Genomic DNA, 20,263 nt, shown 5'->3' with positions numbered 1-20,263 from the left:
TTCACCACTGCAACAAAAAGAATTAGGTATCTAGGAATAAATTTACCTAAAGAGACAAAAGAACTGTACACAGAAAGTTATAAGACATTATAATGAAAGAAATCAAAGATGACATAAACAGATTGAGAGATATTCCATGTTCCTTGATAGGAAGAATCAATATTGTGAAAATGATTATACTACCAAATGCAATTTATAGATTCAATGTGATCCCTATCAAATTACCAATGGCATTTTAATCAAACCTTTAACAAAAATTTTTTTCACAATTCATATGGAAGCACAAAAGACCCCTAATAGTCAAAGTAGTCTTGAGAAAGAATTGAGCTGGAGGAACCAACTTCCTAACTTCAGATCATACTACAAAGCCACAGTCACCAAAACGGTGTGGTACTGGCACAAAAGCAGAAATATAGACCAATGAAATAACATAGAAAGCCCAGAAATAATCCCATGCACCTATGGGTACCTTGATTTTGACAAAGGAAGCAACAATATTCAGTGGGGCAAAGACAGCCTCTTCAATAAACGGTGCAAGGAAAACTGGACAGCTACATACAAAACAATGAAATTAGAATATGTCCTAACACCATACACAAAGATAAAATGGATTAAGTATCTAAATGTAAACACAGAAATTATAATACTCTTAGAGGAATGCATAGGCAAAACACTTGATGACATAAATCAAAGCAAGATCCTCTGTGACCCACCTCCTCAAGTAATGGAAATGAAAATAAAAGGATATAAGTGGGACCTGATTAAACTTAAAAGCTTTTGCACAGCAAAGGAAACCATAAAAAAGGTGAAAAGACAACCCTCAGAATGGAAGAAAATAATAGCAAATGAAACAACTGACAAAGGATTAATTTCCAAAACACATAAGCAGCTCATACAACTCAATACCTTAAAAAAAATCAAAAAGTGGGAAAAAGACCTAAACAGACATTTCTCCAAGAAGACTTACAGATGACTAACAAACACATTATTAGAGAAATGCAGATCAAAACTACAATGAGATATCACCTCACACCAGTCAGAATGGCCATCATCAAAGTCTACAAACAATAAATTTTGGAGAGGGTGTGGAGAAAAGGGAATGCTCTTGCACTTTTGGTGTGAATGTAAATTGATACAGCCACTATGGAAGATGACATGGAGGTTCCTTAAGAAACTAGGAATAAAGCCACCATATTATTCTGCAATCCCACTCCTAGGCATATATCCTGAGGAAATCAAAATTGAAAAAGGCACATGTATCCCATTGTTCATTGCAGCACTATTTACAACAGCTAGAACATGGAAGCAATCTAGATGTTCATTGACAGAAGAATGGATGAAGAAGTTGCGGTACATATATACAATGGAATATTACTCAGCCATAAAAAGGAACAAATTTGAGTCACTTCTAATGAGGATGATGAACCTAGAGCTTATTACACAGAGAGAAGTAAGACAGAAAGAGAAATATCATATTCTAATGCATATATAATGAATCTAGAAAAAAGGTACTGAAGAATTTATTTGGAGGGCAGTAATAGAGAAACAGACATAGAGAACAGACTTTTGGGCATGGGGAGAGGGGAGGAGAGGGTGAGAAGTATGGAGAGAGTAACATGGAAACTTACACTACCATATGTAAAATAGATAGCCAATGGGAATGTGAGGTATGTCTCAGGAAACTCAAACAGGGGCTCTGTGTCAACCTAGAGGGGTGAGATGGGTAGGAAGATGGGAAGGAGTCCCAAAAGGGAGGGGAGATATGTATACCTAAAACTGATTCATGTTGAGGTTTGACAGAAAAAGCAAAATTCTGTAAAGCAATTATCCTTCAATAAAAAATAAATTAATAATAAATAAATAAATAAAAAGAGAGAAAAAGAAAGAAAACTGTATCATGGCATCCAGTCCCATCACTTCATGGCAAAGAGATGGGGAAACTATGGAAACAGTGACAGATTTTATTTTGGGGGCTTCCGAAATCACTGCAGATGATGACTGCAGCCATGAAATTAAAAGACACTTGCTCCATGGAAGAAAAGCTTTGACCAACGTAAACAGCATACTAAAAACCAGAGACATTACTTTGTCAACAAAGTTCCATCTAGTCAAAGCTATGGTTTTTCCAGTAGTATGGATGTGAGAGTTGGACTATAAAGAAAGCTGATCACCAAAGAACTGAAGCTTTTGAACTGTGGTGTTAGAGAAGACTCTTGAGAATTCCTTGGACTGCAAGGAGATCAAACCAGTCAATCCTAAAGGAAATCAGTCCTGAATATTCATTGGAGGGACTGATGCTGAAACTGATTGAAGGCAGGAGGAGAAGGGGACGACAGAGGGTGAGATGGTTGGATGGCATCACAGACTTGATGGAGATGAGTTTGAGCAAGGTCCAGGAATTGGTGATGGACACTGAAAGCCTGGTTTGTTGCAGTCTGAGGTCACAAAGAGTTGAACATAACTGGGCGACTGAATTGAACTGAATAATTAGGGATGTTGAACATCTTTACATATGTTTAGCAACAGTCTGTATGACTTCTTTTGAGGACTGTTTATTTAGATCATCAGTCCATTTTGGATTGTGCTGTTTTGTCTCATACTGAGGTACATGTGCTCTATGTATATGTTGGAAATTAGTCTCTTACTAATCACTTTATTTGCAAATATTTTCTAGTATTATGTGGTTTGTCTTTTCACTCTGTTTATAGTTTCCTTTGCATTGCAAAATATTTTAAGTTACAGTTCAGTTCAGTTGCTCAGTCGTGTCTGACTCTTTCTGACCCCATGAACTGCAGCATGCCAGGACTCCCTGTCCATCACCAACTCCCGGAGTTTACCCAAACTCATGTCCATTGAATCGGTGATGGCATCCAACCATCTCATCCTTTGTCGTCCCCTTCTCTTCCTGCCTTCAATCCCTCCCAGCATCAGGGTCTTTTCAAATGAGTCAGCTCTTTGCATGAGGTGGCCAAAGTATTGGAGTTTCAGCTTCAGCATCAGTCCTTCCAATGAACACCCAGGACTGATCTCCTTTAGGATGGACTGGTTGGATCTCCTTGCAGTTCAAGGGACTCTCGAGAGTCTTCTCCAACACCACAGTTCAAAAGCATCGGTTCTTCTGCACTCAGCTTTCTTTATAGTCCAACTGTCATCCATACATGACTACTGGAAAAACCATAGCCTTGACTAGACGGACTTTTGTTGACAAAGTAATGTCTGCTTTTGAATAAGCTATCTACATTGGTCATAACTTTCCTTCCAAGGAGTAAGTGTGTTTTAATTCCATGGCTGCAATCACCATCTGCAGTGATTTTGGATTCCCCCCAAAATAAAGTCAGCCACTGTTTCCGCTGTTTCGTATCTATTTGCCATGAAGTGCCAGGACTGGATGCCATGATTTTAGTTTTCTGAATGTTGAATTTGGTTCTATTTGCCTATTTTTGTTTTTATTTTCATTACGAGAGATATCTAAATAGAGTTACTGCTGCAATTTCTGTTCTACCTACGTTTTACTCCAGGAGTTATAGTATCTAGCATTATACTTAGATATTTGATCCATTTTATCTTTATTTTTGTATATGATATTAAAGAATATTCTAATTTTTTTCTTTTCCATACAGTTGTCCAGTTTTTCCAGCACCACAATTGAAGATCTTGAGTTTTCTTCATTGTATATTCTTGCCTTCTTTGTCATAGATCAATTGGAAGTAAGTATGTAGGTTTATGTCTGGGTTCCCATTCTGCATCATTGATCTCTCTGTCTGTTTTTATGCCAGTATCATATAATTTTGATGACTTTAACTTTGTAGCATAGTTTGAAGTCAGGAAGCTTGATTCCTTCAGCTCCATTTTTCTCTCTTAAGGCTGATTTGGATATTTGGGGTCTTTCGTGTTTCAATACAAACTGTAAAACAATTTTGTTCTAGTTCTGAGAAAAATGTCATTGGTCATTTGATTGAGATTGCATTGAAACTGTAGATTGCTCTGGGTAGTAGAGTAATTTTGACAGCATTGATTCTTCCAATTCATAAACACATTATTTTTCTTCATCTGTATCATCTTTGATTTCATACAAAATATCTCATAGTTTTCTGAGTATATGCCTTTTGCCTCATTCAGTAAGTTTATTCCTAACAGTTTAATTCTTTTTGATGTGATGGTAAAGAGAATTGTTACCTTAATTTTTTCAGGCCTTTCATTTTTAGTATATAGGAATGCAAGAGAAATCTGTGTATTAATTCTGTATCCTGAAAATTTACTCAGTTCATTGATTAGGTCTTGTAGCTTTCTGAAGTGTCTTTAGTATTTTCTGTGTATAGAATTAGGCTTTACCTAATTCTGTACCTAGTTGGTGCTAGTGGTAAAGAACCTGCCTGCCAATGCAGGAGATGTAAAAGAGGTGGGTTCAGTCCCTAGGTCAGGAACATTCCTTGGAGAAGGGTTCAGCAACCCACTCTAGTATTCTTGCTTGGAGAATCCCACGAGTCTGGCAGAATACAGTCCACAGGCTCATAAAGAGTCAGACATGACTCAAGTGACCTAGTACAGACATGTATAGTATCATGTCATCTATCAACAGTGATAGTTTTGCTTACTCTTTTTCAATTTGGATTCCTTTTATTTATTTTTCATCTTTGAATGCCATGACTAGAACTTCCAAGACTATTCTTAATAAAAACAGCGAGAATGGATATCATTGACTTGTTTCTGATCTTAGAGGAAATGCCCTTAAATTCTCACCATTGAGGATGATGCTTGCTGTGAGTTTGTTGTATATGATCCTTATCATGTTTAAGTAGGTTCTCCTATGTCTACTTATTGGAGCACTTTATTTTATTTATATATTTATTTTTTACTATAAGTGGCTGTTGAATTTTGTTAAAAAGCTCCCCCTCCCTCATCTATTGAGATAATCACATTGCTTTGATCCTTCAATTTGCTAATGTGGTGTATTACAATGATTGATTTATAGGTATTGAAAAATCCTTGCATCCCTAAGATAAATCTCACTTGACCATTGTGTCTGGTTGTTTTAATCTGTTGTTGGGTTTGGTTTTCTTGTATTTTGTTGAGATTTCTCTATGTTCATCAGGGTTATTGGACTGTAATTTTATTATTATTTTTTTGTGTGGTATCTTTACTGATTTTGATATCAAGGCAATGGTGGCATTTAGATTGAGTTTGGAAGTGTTCCTTCCACTACAATTTTTTGAATAGTTTCAGAAATATAGGTGTTACCTCTATCAAATTTGGTAGAATTCACCCATGACACCGTCTTGTCCTGGACGATTATGTTTTCAGAGTTTTAAAATTACTGATTTGACTTCATTACTGGTAATTGGTCTGTTAATATTTTCTGTTTCTTACTGGTTTAGTCTTGGGAGATGATACGTTTCCAAGAATGTATCCATTTTTTCTAGGCTTTCCATTTGATTGCTGTAGTTGCTTGCAGTAGTCTCTTCTAGTCCACTGTATTTCTGTGGTATCTATTGTACTGCCTCATTTTTCACTTCTGATTTTATTCATTAGGCCCTCCTCCATTTTTTTGTTAATGAGTCCAGCTTGCCGCCGCTGCTGCTAAGTCACTTCAGTCATGTCCGACTCTGTGTGACCCCATAGATGGCAGCCCATCAGGCTCCCCCATCCCTGGGATTCTCCAGGCAAGAACACTGGAGTGGGTTGCCATTTCCTTCTCCAATGCATGAAAGTGAAAAGTGAAATTGAAGTCGTTCCGTCATGTCCGACTCCTAGCGACCTTATTGACTGCAGCCTACCAGGCTCCTCCGCCCATGGGAATTTCCAGGCAAGAGTACTGGAGTGGGTTGCCATTGCCTTCTCCGAGGGTTTGCCAATTCTGTTTAGCCTTTGAAAGGACCAGGTATTAACTTTTAATATCTAAGATTTTAACAAAAATAAGTTTAGTGTTTTAGTGTAACAGAAATTAATTTTTTATTGCCAGATAACACTCACTAGATGGTTTTAATATGTATATATTTTTTTACACTGTAGCCCACTGTTCCCCATTTTTATATGTTGAACTTATAGAATATGACATTTATATCTGACAATGCATAATCTCTTATAACTTCATCAGATTTACCATTTCCTTTATATCAATATTTTAAATATTTATTCCTTTAATATGTATCAGAAATATTTAGTGTGTATGGTGCACATACATTTGTGTACCATCATGCCTACTGGAGTATCAGGCACCTGATAAGTGCTTGGATGACTGAACCGTTTGTGTAGTTGGCTGGGTTCACATGTTATTGACTTACACACTAGTAAGAAATATATTAGGAAATGCTGAGGTAAAATTTTGCACTTTTTTTGTGGTTACCATAGACAGAAAGTTGAGGAGATAATAAAGAAAATAATTGGCAGATGTTTCTTTTAATTAAAAGTACTCTATAGTAAAATAATTATCTCAGCTTGTGAATGTTGATAATTATTTAAAAATCAGCAGTATCCTTTATATATTAAGATATACTGTGAAACTTATAGAAATAAAAGACACTTTTCTACACCTGTGAAAGGGAAAGCCCTCAGCTAGATTCTAAGTGTCATTTGTCTCCTTTATTCAATGGTATATTTTACAGATGTAGAAATAGATTTTAGGGACTAGATATTATAAACAGAGTGCCTGATGAACTATGGAGGGAGGTTCTTGACATTGTACAGGAAAAAGGGATGAACCATCCCCAAGAAAAAGAAATGCAAAAAGGAAAATGGCTTTCTGTGGAGGCCTTACAAATAGCTGTGAAAAGAAGAGAAGTGAAAAGCACAAGAGAAAAGAAAGATATACCGATTTCAATGCAGAGTGCCAAAGAATAGCAGGGAGAGATAAGAAAATTTTCCTCCGCGATCAATGCAAAGAAATAGAGGAAAAAAATAGAATGGGAAAGACTAGAGATCTCTTCAAGGAAATTAGAGATACCAAGGGAACATTTCATGTAAAGATGGGCTCCATAAAGGACAGAAATGGTATGGACCTAACAGAAGCAGAAGATATTAAGAAGAGGTAGCATAGAAGAATTGTACAAAAAAGATCTTCATGACCCAAATAATCATGATGATGTGATCAGTCACCTAGAGCCAGACATCCTGGAATGTGAAGTCAAATGGACCTTAAGAGGCATCACTATGAACAAAGCTAGTGGAGGTGATGGAATTCCAGTTGAGCTATTTCAAATCTTAAAAGATGATGCTATGAATGTGCTGCAGTCGATATGTCAGCAAATTTGGAAAACGCAGCAGTGGCCACAAGACTAGAAAAGGTTGGTTTTCATTCCAATCCCAAAGAAAGGCAATACCAAAGAATGCTTAAACTACTGCACAATTGCACTCATCTCACATGCTAGTGAAGTAATGCTCAAAATTCTCCAAGCCAGGCTTAAGCAATATGTGAACCATGAACTTCCAGATGTTCAAGCTGGTTTTAGAAAAGGCAGAGGAACCAGAGATCAAATTGCCAACAACATCTGCTGGATCATGAAAAAAGCAAGAGAGTTCCAGAAAAACATCTATTTCTGCTTTATTGACTATGCCAAAGCCTTTGACTGCATGGATCACAATGAACTGTGGAAAATTCTGAAACAGATGGGAATACCAGACCACCTGACGTGCCTCTTGAGAAACCTGTATGCAGGTCAGGAAGCAACAGTTAGAACTGGACATGGAACAACAGACTGGTTCCAAATAGGAAAAGGAGTACCTTAAGGCTGTATATTGTCACCCTACTTATTTAACTTAAATGCAGGGTACATCATGAGAAATACTGATCTTGAAGAAGCACAAGCTGGAATCAAGATTGCTGGGAAAAATATCAATAACCTGAGATATGCAGATGACACCACCCTTATGGCAGAAAGTGAAGAGGAACTAAAGTGCCTCTTGATGAAAGTGAAAGAGGAGAGTGAAAGTGTTGGCTTAAAATTCAACGTTAAGTAAACTAAGATCATGGCATCCAGTCCCATCATTTCATGGCAAATAGATGGGGAAACAGTGGAAACAGTGTTAAACTTTATTTTTTTGGGCTCCAAAATCACTGCAGATGGTGACTGCAGCCATGAAATTAAAAGATTCTTACTCATTGGAAGGAAAGTTATGACCAACTTAGACAGCATATTAAAAAGCAGAGACATTACTTTGCCAACAAAGGTCCATCTAATCAAGGCTATGGTTTTTCCAGTAGTCATGTATGGATGTAAGTTGGACTATAAAGAGAGCTGAGCAATGGAGAATTGATGCTTTTGAATTGTGGTGTTGGAGAAGACTCTTGAGAGTTCCTTGGACTGCAAGGAGATCCAACCAGTCGATCCTAAAGGAAATCCATCCTGAGTGTTCATTGAAGGACTGATGTTGAAGCTGGAACTCCAATTCTTTGGCCACCTCATGCGAAGAGCTCACTCATTTGAAAAGACCCTCATCCTGGGAAAGATTGAGGGCAGGAGGAGAGGGGGAGGACAGAGGATGAGATAGTTTGAAGGCATCACTGACTCAATGTACATGAGTTTGAGTAAACTCCAGGAGTTGGTGATGGACAGGGAGGCCTGGTGTCCTGTGGTCCATGGTAGAGTCAGACAAGACTGAGCAACTTAACTGAACTGAAAGTGCCTCCAAGGTGTGTCAGCCAGGATAACCTGGATATGTGAGCTCAGGTGCAGTGTCTGAAATGGGGATCACAGTGGAGACTATCAACATGTGACTTCAGGTGCAGGGTATGGGAGTGTGGTCATCCTGAAGATGTGTGGAAACAAGCACAGAGTCTGGAAGGGAAGGGAAACTGTGGAGAAGTCAACAAATGTACAGGTTATGAGAGGTGGAGTCACACTGGAGACTGAGGACATGTGATCCAAATTACAGGGTCTGGGAAGGGGGTCAACATGGAACCTGTGGATCTGTGACTATAGGTGCAGCGTTTGGGAAATGACATCACACAGGAGACTGTAGACATGGGACACCAGGTGAAGGGTCTGGGAGAGAGTCATCATGGAGAATGTTGATGTGTGGCCAAAGGTACAGGATTTTGAGGGTGGGGAAAACTTGCAGACTGTGGACATGTGACCCAAGGTACAGGGTTGGGAAGATGGGGTCACCCTGGTGACTGTTCCATGTGACCCCAGGAACAGTGTCTATGGAGGGGTGTCATCCTGGCCACCATGGATGTGCAATGCCAGGTACAGGGTCTGATATGGGGTCACCCTGGAGACTGAGGCTATGTGACTGGAGGTACAATATTCAGTGAGGTGGGGACACCCTGGAGACTGCAGATATGTAACCCCAACTGCAGGGTCTGGGAGATGTGTCACCCTGGATACTGTGGACGTGTGAGACCAGGTGAATGATCTGGGAGGCTTTGCCAACCAGGAGACCGTGGATGTGGAACCAAGGTACACAGGCTTGGAAGTGGTGTTACCCTAGAAACTGCGGATGTTTGACCCAAGTACCAGTGTCTGGCAGGTGAGGTGATCCTGGAGTCTGTGGACTCAGGTGCACATTCCGGGAATTGTGGTCACCCTGAGACTGTGTACATGTGACCCTGGGTACATGGTCTGGGAGTTGGTGTCATCCTGGTGAATGTGCCCATGTGACACCATGTACAAGGTCTGGTAAAGTGTTCACCCTAGAGACTGTGGACATATGATTCCAGGTACAATGTCTGGAAGATGGGGTCATGCTAGAGACTGTAGACATGTGACCCAAAGTGCAGGTGCGGGGGAGGGAGTCACACTGCAAAATGTGGACATTTAACCCCACCTAGGTACAAGATCTGGGGAGGGGAGTCACCCTGGAGATGGTGGATCTGTGTACCCAGTATCAGACTCTGGTGTGGGTGTTACCATGGAAACTTTGGACACTTGATACCAGATGAAGGGACAGGGAAGCAGCTTCACCCTCAAAACCCTGGAGGTGTGACCCCAGGTTCAGAGTCTGGGAAGGGAGTCATTCAGGAATCTGTGGAAATATTATGACAGATACAGGATCTGCTGTGGTCACCCTTGCAAACATGTACATGTGACACCTAGTGTAAGTTCTGAAATGGGGGGTCATCCTGGAGACTGGAGAAGTGAAATCACAGGTGCAGTGTGTGGAGATCTGTTTCACCTTGGAGACTGTGGACATGTGACCTCAGGTGGTTCATCTTGGAGGGAGATCATCCTGGAGATTCTGGACATGTGACCCTAGGAACAGGGTGTGAGAGTGGATCATCCTTGAGACTGTGAGCTTTTGACCCAGTTACAGGGTACTGGAGAGGTAATTAATGTGGATAATATGCACATGTGTCCCCAGGTACAGGGTCTGGGAGGTGAAGTCACCCTGGAGACTGGATATATGACCATAGTTGCAGGGTGTGGGAGGTAATGTCACCCTGGAGGTCCTGTGATGCAAGGGATAGGGTCTTGAAGGTGGAGTCACCCTGGAGACTGTGGATGTTTCCCCCTCAGACAGTGTCTGGGGATGGAGGTCATCCTGGAGAATGTACATATGTGACACCAGGTGCACTGTCTGCGAGGGGGACACGCTGGTGCCTGTGGACATGTGACCCTGGGGGCAGTTTCTGGGTGCTTTTGTCACCCTGGAGACTGCTGTGTTACCTATCCCCAGGAGAACTGTTTCTGGGGTTGGGTTTGAAATCATGAGTAGCTTCCTTCTTCTCTTCCACTAATGAAGCAACGATAGCTATATTCATTGTAATGAACAGAGAACTAAGAAATATTTTATTGGGTTTTGGATGAGTCATGCTGGAGACTGTGGACATATGACTCCAAGGTCAGGGTCTGGGAGGTGGACTCCCACTGGGAACAGTGGACTTGTGACTGCAGGTACAGAATTTTGAGGGTGGGGTCATCCTGGAGGTTGTGGACTTGTGATATGAGGTACAGATTTTGTAGGGGGGTCAACCTGGAGACTGGATGTGTGATCCTAGGTGCATGGAATATGAAGTGGGGTATCCCAGAAGATCTTGGATATATTACAATAGGTACAGAGTCTGGGGGATATCACCAAAGAGACTGTGTACATGTGACCCCAGGTGAAAGTTCTGAGAAGGGAGTCTCCCTAAAAGGGACATGTACATGTAGAGTGTCTGGGATGGTTTCACCCTGTTGACTTGACCATGTGACCCAAGGTACAAGGTCAGGGGGATGTCACCCTGGGGACTGTAGACATGTGACTCCAGGTGCAGGGTCTGCAGGGAGGTCATACTGGAGACTGTGGACATGAGACCAGTGCACGATCTTGGAGGCTTGTCACACAGGACATCTTGGACTTGTGACTCTTGGTACACGGGCTTGGAGGTGTGATCACTCTAGAAAATGTGGATGTTTGACCCCAGAACAAGTGTCTGGCAGGTCTGGTGACCCTGGAGACTGTGGACCTATGAAGCTAGGTGCAGGTTTAGAGAGATGGGGTCACCATGAGACTGTGTACATGTGACCCTAGGTACAGGGTCTGGGAGTTGGGGTCACCCTGGTGAATTTTCCCATGTAACACCATGTATACATGGTCCATGTGTACAGTGTATATAGGTACAGTGTACACCATGTGTACAGTGTCTTGGAGGGTGTTCGCCCTAGAGACTGTGGACCTGTGATGCAGGTACAGTGTCTAGAAGGTGGGGTCATGCTAGAGACTGTAAACATGTGATTCAAGGTGCAGGGTGGGGGGAGTCACACTAGAGGGTCACACTGTGAGTCCAGGGTCACACTGGAGACTGTGGACATGTAACCCCACCCAGGTACACGAACTTGGGAGGGGAGTCACTCTGTCCACTGTGGATCTGTATCCCCAATATAAGACTGGTGTGGGTATTACCATGGAAATTGTGGATGTTTGACACCAGGTGAAGGGACAGGGAGGGTCATAATCCTCAAGACCCTGGAGGTGTGACCCCAGGTTCAGAGGCCTTTAAAAGAGTCATTCACGAGTCAGTGGAAATGTTATGACACATACAGGGTCTGAAATTGTCACCCTGGAGACCATGTACAAGTGACACCTAGTATAAGTTCTGAGATAGGGTGGGGGTGGGGGGGTCATCCTGGAGAATGGAGAAGAGAAAGCACAGGTGTAGAGTCTGGGGAAAGGGGTCATCTTGAAAACTATGGACATGTGATCTCATGTGCTTCATCTTGGAGGGAGATCATCCTGGAGATTCTGGCCATGTACCCCAGGAATGTGGTCAGACAAGGGGTCACCCTTGAGACTGTGGGCTTTTGACCCAGGTACAGGGTCTCGGAGTGGCAGAAAGCCTGGATAACGTGCACATGTGACCCCAGGTAAAGGATCTGGGAGGTGAGGTCACCTTGGAGACTGTGGATATGTGACCCAAGGTGCAGGGTATGGGAGATAATGTCACCCTGGAGAATGTAGACTTCTAACTCAAGGGATAAGGTCTTGACTTTGGGGTCTCTTGGGAGACTGGATGATTTCCCTCGGACAGTGTCTGGGGATAGGGTTCACCCTGGAAACTGTAGATATGTGACCTCAGGTACAGGATTTCCGAGGGGGTCACCCTGGAGCCTGTGAATATGTGATTCCAGGTGAGGGTCTAAGAAGTGTCGACAAACAGCAGGCTATGGACATGTGACCTATTATAGGGTCTTGGAGAGGGTAACACTTGTGACCAGGGTCATGGGACACAAGGTTCTATGTCTGGGAGGTGGGGATACCCTGAGAGTATGGAAGTGTGACCCCAGGTACAGGTTCTGGGAGTTGGTGCCATCCTGAAAACTGTGGACATTTCACCCCAGGTACAGTTTCTGGGAGGTGGGGTCACCCTAGAGACTGGGGATGTGACCCCAAATGCAGGGTCTGGGAGGTAGACTCACCATTGAAAAAGTGGGCTTGTGACCCCAGGTACAGGATCTTGAGGGTGGGGTCACCTGGAGGCTGTGGACTTGTGACACCAGGTACAGGTTATACAGGGGGTCACCCTTGAGACTGTGGACATGTGATTGCAGGTGTATGGTATGGGAAGTGTGGTAACCCAGGAGATGGTGGATATATGACACTAGGTACAGTGTCTTGGGTATGTCACCATGGAGAGTGTGGACATGTGACCCCAGTAGGTTTGGGTGGGGTCAAAGACCCTGGGGTCCAGACCCTGGAGACTGTGGTTGTGTGACCCAAAGTTCAGGGTAGGAAAAGGGTCTCACCCTGCAGACTGTGGATCTATGAACACAGGTACAGGATCTGGTGGTAGTCACTGTGGAGATGGTGGATGTGTGAAACCTAGTAGAAGTTCATGGAGGGGGTCATCCTCCAAGACTGTGGACGTGTGACCCTCGTTTCAGGGTCTGGGTTGAGGTTACTCTGGAGACTTTTTGCCGTGTGGCTTAGGTGCAGGGTTAGGGGATGAGTTCACTTTGGAGATTGTGGTCATGTGACCCCAGATGCACTATTTGGGAGGCAAATCATCCTGGAGACTGGATATGTGACCCTAGGTCCAGGGTCTGAATGGGGTCCCCCAAGGTGAGACTGGATATGTGACTCCAGGTGCAGGGCCTGTGAGGGAGTCACCTTGGAACCTGTGTTTGTGTGACTCCAGGTGGAGGGTCTGGGAAATGATGACACACCAGAGACTGTGAACAGGTGACCCCATTACAGGGTCTTGGAGGGGGTAACCCTGGCATCCAAGATCATGGGACACTATGTTAAATGTCTGGGGGGTGTGGTAACCCTGAGATTATGGTAGTGGGATCCCAGGTACAGGTTCTGGGAGTTGGGGCCAACCTGAGTACCTAGGGGACGTTTCACCCTACGTACAGTTTCTAGGAGGTGGGGTCACCCTGAAGACAGGAATGTGATGCCAGGTATGGGGTCTTGAGAGTGGGGTCATCCTGGTGGCTGGGAGCTTGTGACACAAGGTACAGGTGTAGGATCAGGGTCACCCTGCAGACTGTGAATGTGTGATCCCAGATGCATGATATGGGAAGTGGGATAACTGAGGAAACTGTAGATATATGACACTACGTACAGGGTCTGGGTGGAGAAGGCACTGGCAACCCACTCTAGTACTCTTGCCTGGAAAATCCTATGAATGGAGGAGCCTGGTAGGCTGCAGTCCATGGGGTCGCTAAGAGTCAGACATGACTGAGCGACTTCACTTTTTCACTTTTCACTTTCATGCATTGGAGAAGGAAATGGCAACCCACTCCAGTGTTCTTGCCTGGAGAATCCCAGGGATGGAGGAGCCTGGTGGGCTGCCGTCTATGGGGTCGCACAGAGTCAGACATGACTGACATGACTTAGCAGCAGCAGCAGCAGCAGCAGCAGAGGGCCTGGGGGATGTCACCATGGAGAGTATGGACATATGACCCCAGGTTCAGGTTTGGCAGGGATGAACCTGGAGACTGGTTGGGTGACCCAAGGTTTAGGGTACAAAAAGTGTCTCACCCTGCAGACTGTGGACTTTGACCACAGGTACAGGATTTGGTGGTGGTCACTGTGGAGACGGTGCATGTGTGAAACCTGGTAGAAATTCAAGGAGGAGGTCAACATGGAGATGGTGGAGGTGTGACCCTATGTGCAGGGTTTGGAGTGAGGTCATTCTGGGGACTATGGTTGTGAGACTAAGGTGCAGGGTTAGGGGATGGGGTCACTTTGGAGACTGTGGACATGTGACTCCACATGCACCGTTTGGGAGGCAAGTCAACCTGGATACTGGACATGTGACCTTAGGTTCAAGGTCTGATTGGGGTCCCCCAAAATACTTGGATATCTGAACCGAGGTACAGGGTCTTGGATTGGGGTGACCCAGGAGACACTGGATATGTGACCCCAGGAACAGTGTCTGGGATGGAGGGGGTCACTCTGGAGACTGCAGGCATTTAATGGCAGGTAAAGAGTTTGCTTCTTTTTTGGGTGTTAGTTCTAAAAGGTCTTGTAGGTCTTCATGGAACCGTTCAACTTCAGCTTCTTCAGCATTACTGGTGGGGGCATAGACTTGGATTACTGTGATACTGAACGGTTTGCCTTGGAAACAAACGGAGATCATTCTGTCGTTTTTGAGATTGCATTCAAGTACTGCCTTTCAGACTCTTTTGTTGACCATGATGGCTACTCCATTTCTTCTAAGGGATTCCTGCCCACAGTAGTAGATATAATGGTCATCTGAGTTAAATTCACCCATTCCAGTCCATTTTAGTTTGCTGATTCCTAGAATGTCGATGTTCACTCTTGCCATCTCCTGTTTGACCACTTCCAATTTGCCTTGATTCATGGACCTAACATTCCAGGTTCCTATGCAATATTGCTCTTTACAGCATCAGACTTTGCTTCTATCACCAGTCACATCCACAACTGGGTATTGTTTTTGCTTTGGCTCAATCCCTTCATTCTTTCTGGAGTTATTTCTCCACTGATCTCCAGTAGCATATTGGTCACCTACCAACCTGGGGAGTTCCTCTTTCAGTATCCTATCATTTTGCCTTTTCATACTGTTCATGGGGTTCTCAAGGAAATAATACAGAAGTGGTTTGCCATTCCCTTCTCCAGTGGACCACATTCTGTCAGACCTCTCCACCATGACCCTCCCATCTTGGGTGGCCCCACATGGCATGGCTTAGTTTCATTGAGTTATACCAGGCTGTGGTCCTTGTGATTAGATTGACTAGTTTTCTGTGATTATGGTTTCAGTATGTCCCTGTCCTAGTTGTCATTAAATAAGTTTTTCAGTGGAGAAGCCAGAGGCTCTGAGTGGTCAACTAACTTTCCTCAAATCACACAGAGCATTCAAGGCTTGCCTGGGTAGAGAAGCTGGCCATTCTTCTGTGCTGGGCTGCCTGGGCTATCACGCATGAAGTCTCCCACCCATCTACATGCTGGCATGCAGCAGGTCATTGCCACTGAGTGCTGCCAGCTGCCAATGCAGAGACTCTGTCCCAGCCCTGTTTGGGGTCAGCCTGACTCATTCCTTATGTCGTATAAAGAACAGGTCCTACGTTTATCCCCAAACAGAGCACCACCCCAAAGAAGATTTTCCAGGAGCTTCCTTGAAGCTTGCTGTAAACCAGCAAAAGAGAGTCCTGATTCAAGCATGACTCATTTGAACATTTTTCATTAGTAAATAAATTGGGTGGTGGGGTGGGGGTGGGGAGGGGGAAAGATACCAATTAGAATACGTGGTTAAATAAGCAGAAAGATGCAGAAAGTCCTTGTGCCTGGATGAAATCACCGAGTTCCATTAGCACTAATTAAGAAACAGAGAATAGCCTTCCAGGCAGCATGAGGATCCGGATTCAGGAACAGTGCAGTGGTGGAGAAAGTATGCCACTTTCAAGCTTGAGAAATCTGGTCACTTCAGGATATCAGGCTCAAATCCTGACCACTCCTGTGAGCCTGGGGTTGGGGGGGGGGGTGTGTGCCATGGTGGGAGGTGAGGGAAGTGGAGTAGGAGGACGTGAATCAATCTTCAAAGTTCGTTGGGGAATATCTTGGAGGCTATCTACTGAAGCTGAGTAGGATTCTGTGGGCTTCCAGACAAGAATGCTTTTCATGTCCTGAGTTTCTTGTTTGCAGGAAATAAGGTTCATCCAGCCTCCGAGATCTTCCCTGAGTTCCAAAGGGCAGATTCAAACAGTTGCTAATCAGGGAAGGGAGGGGATGCAGAAATAAGGAAGGAGACTCTTGAGAGTCCCTTAACCTTTGCCAGACTAAAGGGAAACAGTGGGCTAGTGCCTCAAGAACTGTGCTCCCTCTTTCTCGGGAATAGGGAGAGGTTTTATATCCTCTTGAAGGCCTTGCACATTTTTTTTTTTTTCTTGCAACGTTTTAAAACGGCTATAGCTGGCATTAGACAACTCACAGCCGGGTCTTGTGTCCCTGAAGTTATCAGCCCATGACCTGATCGTTTACTTCATCTGTGGGGTGGTGGCTGTCATGGTGCTTGTGGGCATCTTCACCAAGCTGGGGCTGGAGAAAGCGCACCGGCCCCAAAGGGAGCACACGTCCAGGTGGGTTGCCGCCCCCTGCCCCCCAATCCCCCCAGTAATGCTGAAGAAGCTGAAGTTGAACGGTTCTATGAAGACCTACAAGACCTTTTAGAACTAACACCCAAAAAAGATGTCCTTTTCATTATAGGGGACTGGAATGCAAAAGTAGGAAGTCAAGAAACTCCTGGAGTAACAGGCAAATTTGGCCTTGGAATACGAAACGAAGCCGGGCAAAGGCTAATACAGTTTTGCCAAGAGAACGCACTGGTCATAGCAAACACTGTCTTTCAACAACACAAGAGAAGAATCTACACATGGACATCACCAGATGGTCAACATTGAAATCAGATTGATTATATTCTTTGCAGCCAAAGATGGAGAAGCTCTATACAGTCAGCAAAAACAAGACCAGGAGCTGTCTGTGGCTCAGATCATGAACTCTGCCAGGAACTAGCGTGAGGAACTCCGCCCATGGCAAAGGTCATGGGGAAGGAGGCTCGACATACGCAAAGGCGGGATTGAGCTTCAGGAGTCCTCCTGGAAATTCTCGAGCATCTACCCCCAAAACCAGAGTCTGCCTACTTTACTGCTTTGTGCTCTCACCTACACCTCTGACTTTATGGGGGTCTGTCCCCCACCACTTCTTTCAGAGAAGGAGTTAACTTAGAGATCCAGTTAATAAAAATTCCTGGGCCTGACAAGAGTGTTTCAACCTACAAACTCCTCTGAAGGTTCTCTAGCCTGCCTGACAGGTTTGTCCGGCCACATGTGATTGTTCACAGCCTCCCAACTGTGAGAGGCACGAGATGCTTTAAACCTTCTAAAAAGAGATTCTTTTGAGAAGTTAGGAAATTATTAGTGTAGTATAGGGGGCTGATTAGAAATTGTATTGGTGAAGGGTTTTTCATTTGTTGAGCCAATGTTTGCTGCTAAGTCTCCACATCCCCTGCCCTTATACACATTGATGAATATATAGAAGAAATAAGTATTAACCCTTGATATTGATCACATTAGACCCTAGGCTAAGCAAATTCTTTCCTTAATTAAAACCCACTGCACCCTTACCCTATAGGAATGCAACTTTATCTGGTACCTTCGGAAGGTGGCATCTGTTTTAAGAATAATCACCCCTGGAGCAATAAGTGTTCTGGTTGACTGACTGCTGTCACAAGGAGAGGGTTATAAATTGTTAGCAGGCCCCCTGGCCAGAAGATGATATAACACCTCTAAAACCTTTGTACACATTTGTATGAAGCACCTGACTTTAATAAAAGTCAGGAATGCTGATCCCGCGTGACTTTTGTATAACATCTCAGGGTATAAAAACAGACCCTGGAAAATAAAGAGTTGGATCAGTTTCTCGAACGACTGGTCTCCTCATGTCGTTCTTTCTCTTGTTTTCCGGCTGAATTCCCATCTGGAGTGTGGTGGCCCATCAAGCCTACTAATATTGCCTGGGCTTCTAAGATCCAACCGGGGAGGCCTCAGTCTCTCCTCTCCTTTGGGAGAATGGAAGGACGCCTGAGGCCTATGTAGGTGACACAAACTTCTTGTCTTGAAGTTTTATTGGTTTTCCACATAACCCAAGTTATTCAGCCTCTTTTCTCCACTGAATTTCCCTGCTAAGCTATCCTCACTTAACCACTCTATAAACCTCTAGTTAATATTTAATCTAGCAGTTGTTTCCTGATCAAAACCGACGCTGTTTCTCCTTCGAGTTTCCCTGGATCTACCGGGGCTGGACCCCAGCAGAACTCCTTATGGCCAAATTCAGACTTAAATTGAAGCAAGTAGGGAAGACCACTAGATCATTCAGGTGTGACCTAAATCAAATCCCTTATTATTATACAGTGGAAGTGAGAAATAGATTTAAGGGACTAGATCTGATAGATGAACTACAGATGGAGGTTCGTGATATTGTACAGGAGACAGGAGTCAAGGCCATCCCCATGGAAAATAAATGCAAAAAAAGCAAAATGGCTGTCTGGGGAGGCCTTACAAATAGCTGTGAAAAGAAGAGAAGTGAAAAGCAAAGGAGAAAAGGAAAGATATAGGCATCTGAATGCAGAGTTCCAAAGAATAGCAAGAAGAGATAAGAAAGCCTTCCTTAGCGATCAATGCAAAGAAAGAGAGGAAAACAACAGAATGGGAAAGACTAGAGATCTATTCAAGAAAATTAGAGATACCAAGGGAACATTTCATGCAAAAATGGGCTCGATAAAGGACAGAAATGGTGTGGACCTAACAGAAGCAGAAGATATTAAGAAGAGGTGGCAAGAATACACAGAACTGTACAAAAAAGATCTTCATGACCCAGGTAATCCTGATGGTGTGATCACTCACCTAGAGCCAGACATCCTGGAATGTGAAGCTAAGTGGGCCTTAGAAAGCATCACTATGAACAAAGCTAGTGGAGGTGATGGAATTCCAGTTGAGCTATTTCAAATCCTGAAAGATGATGCTGTGAAGTGCTGAACTCAATATGCCAGAAAATTTGAAAAACTCAGCAGTGGCCACAGGACTGGAAAATGTCAGTTTTCATTCCAATCCCAAAAAAAGGCAATGCCTAAGAATGCTCAAGCTACTGCACAATTGCACACATCTCACATGCTAGTAAAATAATGCTCAAAATTGTCCAAGCCAGGCTTCAGTAACAAGCGAATTGTGAAATTTCTGATGTTCAAGCTGGTTTTAGGAAAGGCAGAGGAACCAGAGATCAAATTGCGAACATCCGCTGGATCATAGAAAAAGCAATAGAGTTTCAGAAAAAAAAATCTATTTCTGTTTTATTGACTATGTCAAAGCCTTTGACTGTGTGGATCACAAGAAACTGTGGAAAATCCTGAAAGAGATGGGAATACCAGACCACCTGACCTGCCTCTTGAGAAATCTGTATGCAGGTCAGGAAGCAACAATCAGAACTGGACATGGAACAGCAGACTGGTTCCAAATAGGAAAAGGAGTATGTCAAGGCTGTATATTGTCACCCTGCTTATTTAACTTCTATGCAGAGTACATCATGAGAAACACTGGGCTGGAAGAAGCACAAGCTGGAATCAAGATTGCCTGGAGAAATATCAATAACCTGAGATATGCAGATGACACCACCCTTATGGCAGAAAGTGAAGAGGAACTAAAAAGTCTCTTGATGAAAGTGAATGAGGAGAGTGAAAAAGCTGGCTTAAAGCTCAACATTCAGAAAACTAAGATCATGGCAACTGGTCCCATCACTTCATGGGAAATAGATGGGGAAACAGCGTCAGACTTTATTTTTGGGGCCTCCAAAATCACTGCAGATGGTGATTGCAGCCATGAAATTAAAAGCT

This window comes from Bos indicus x Bos taurus, unplaced genomic scaffold, assembly GCF_003369695.1.
Source record: "Bos indicus x Bos taurus breed Angus x Brahman F1 hybrid unplaced genomic scaffold, Bos_hybrid_MaternalHap_v2.0 SuperScaffold_100431, whole genome shotgun sequence".
Taxonomy (NCBI): Eukaryota; Metazoa; Chordata; class Mammalia; order Artiodactyla; family Bovidae; genus Bos; species Bos indicus x Bos taurus.
Note: the sequence above shows the minus strand (reverse complement) of the source record.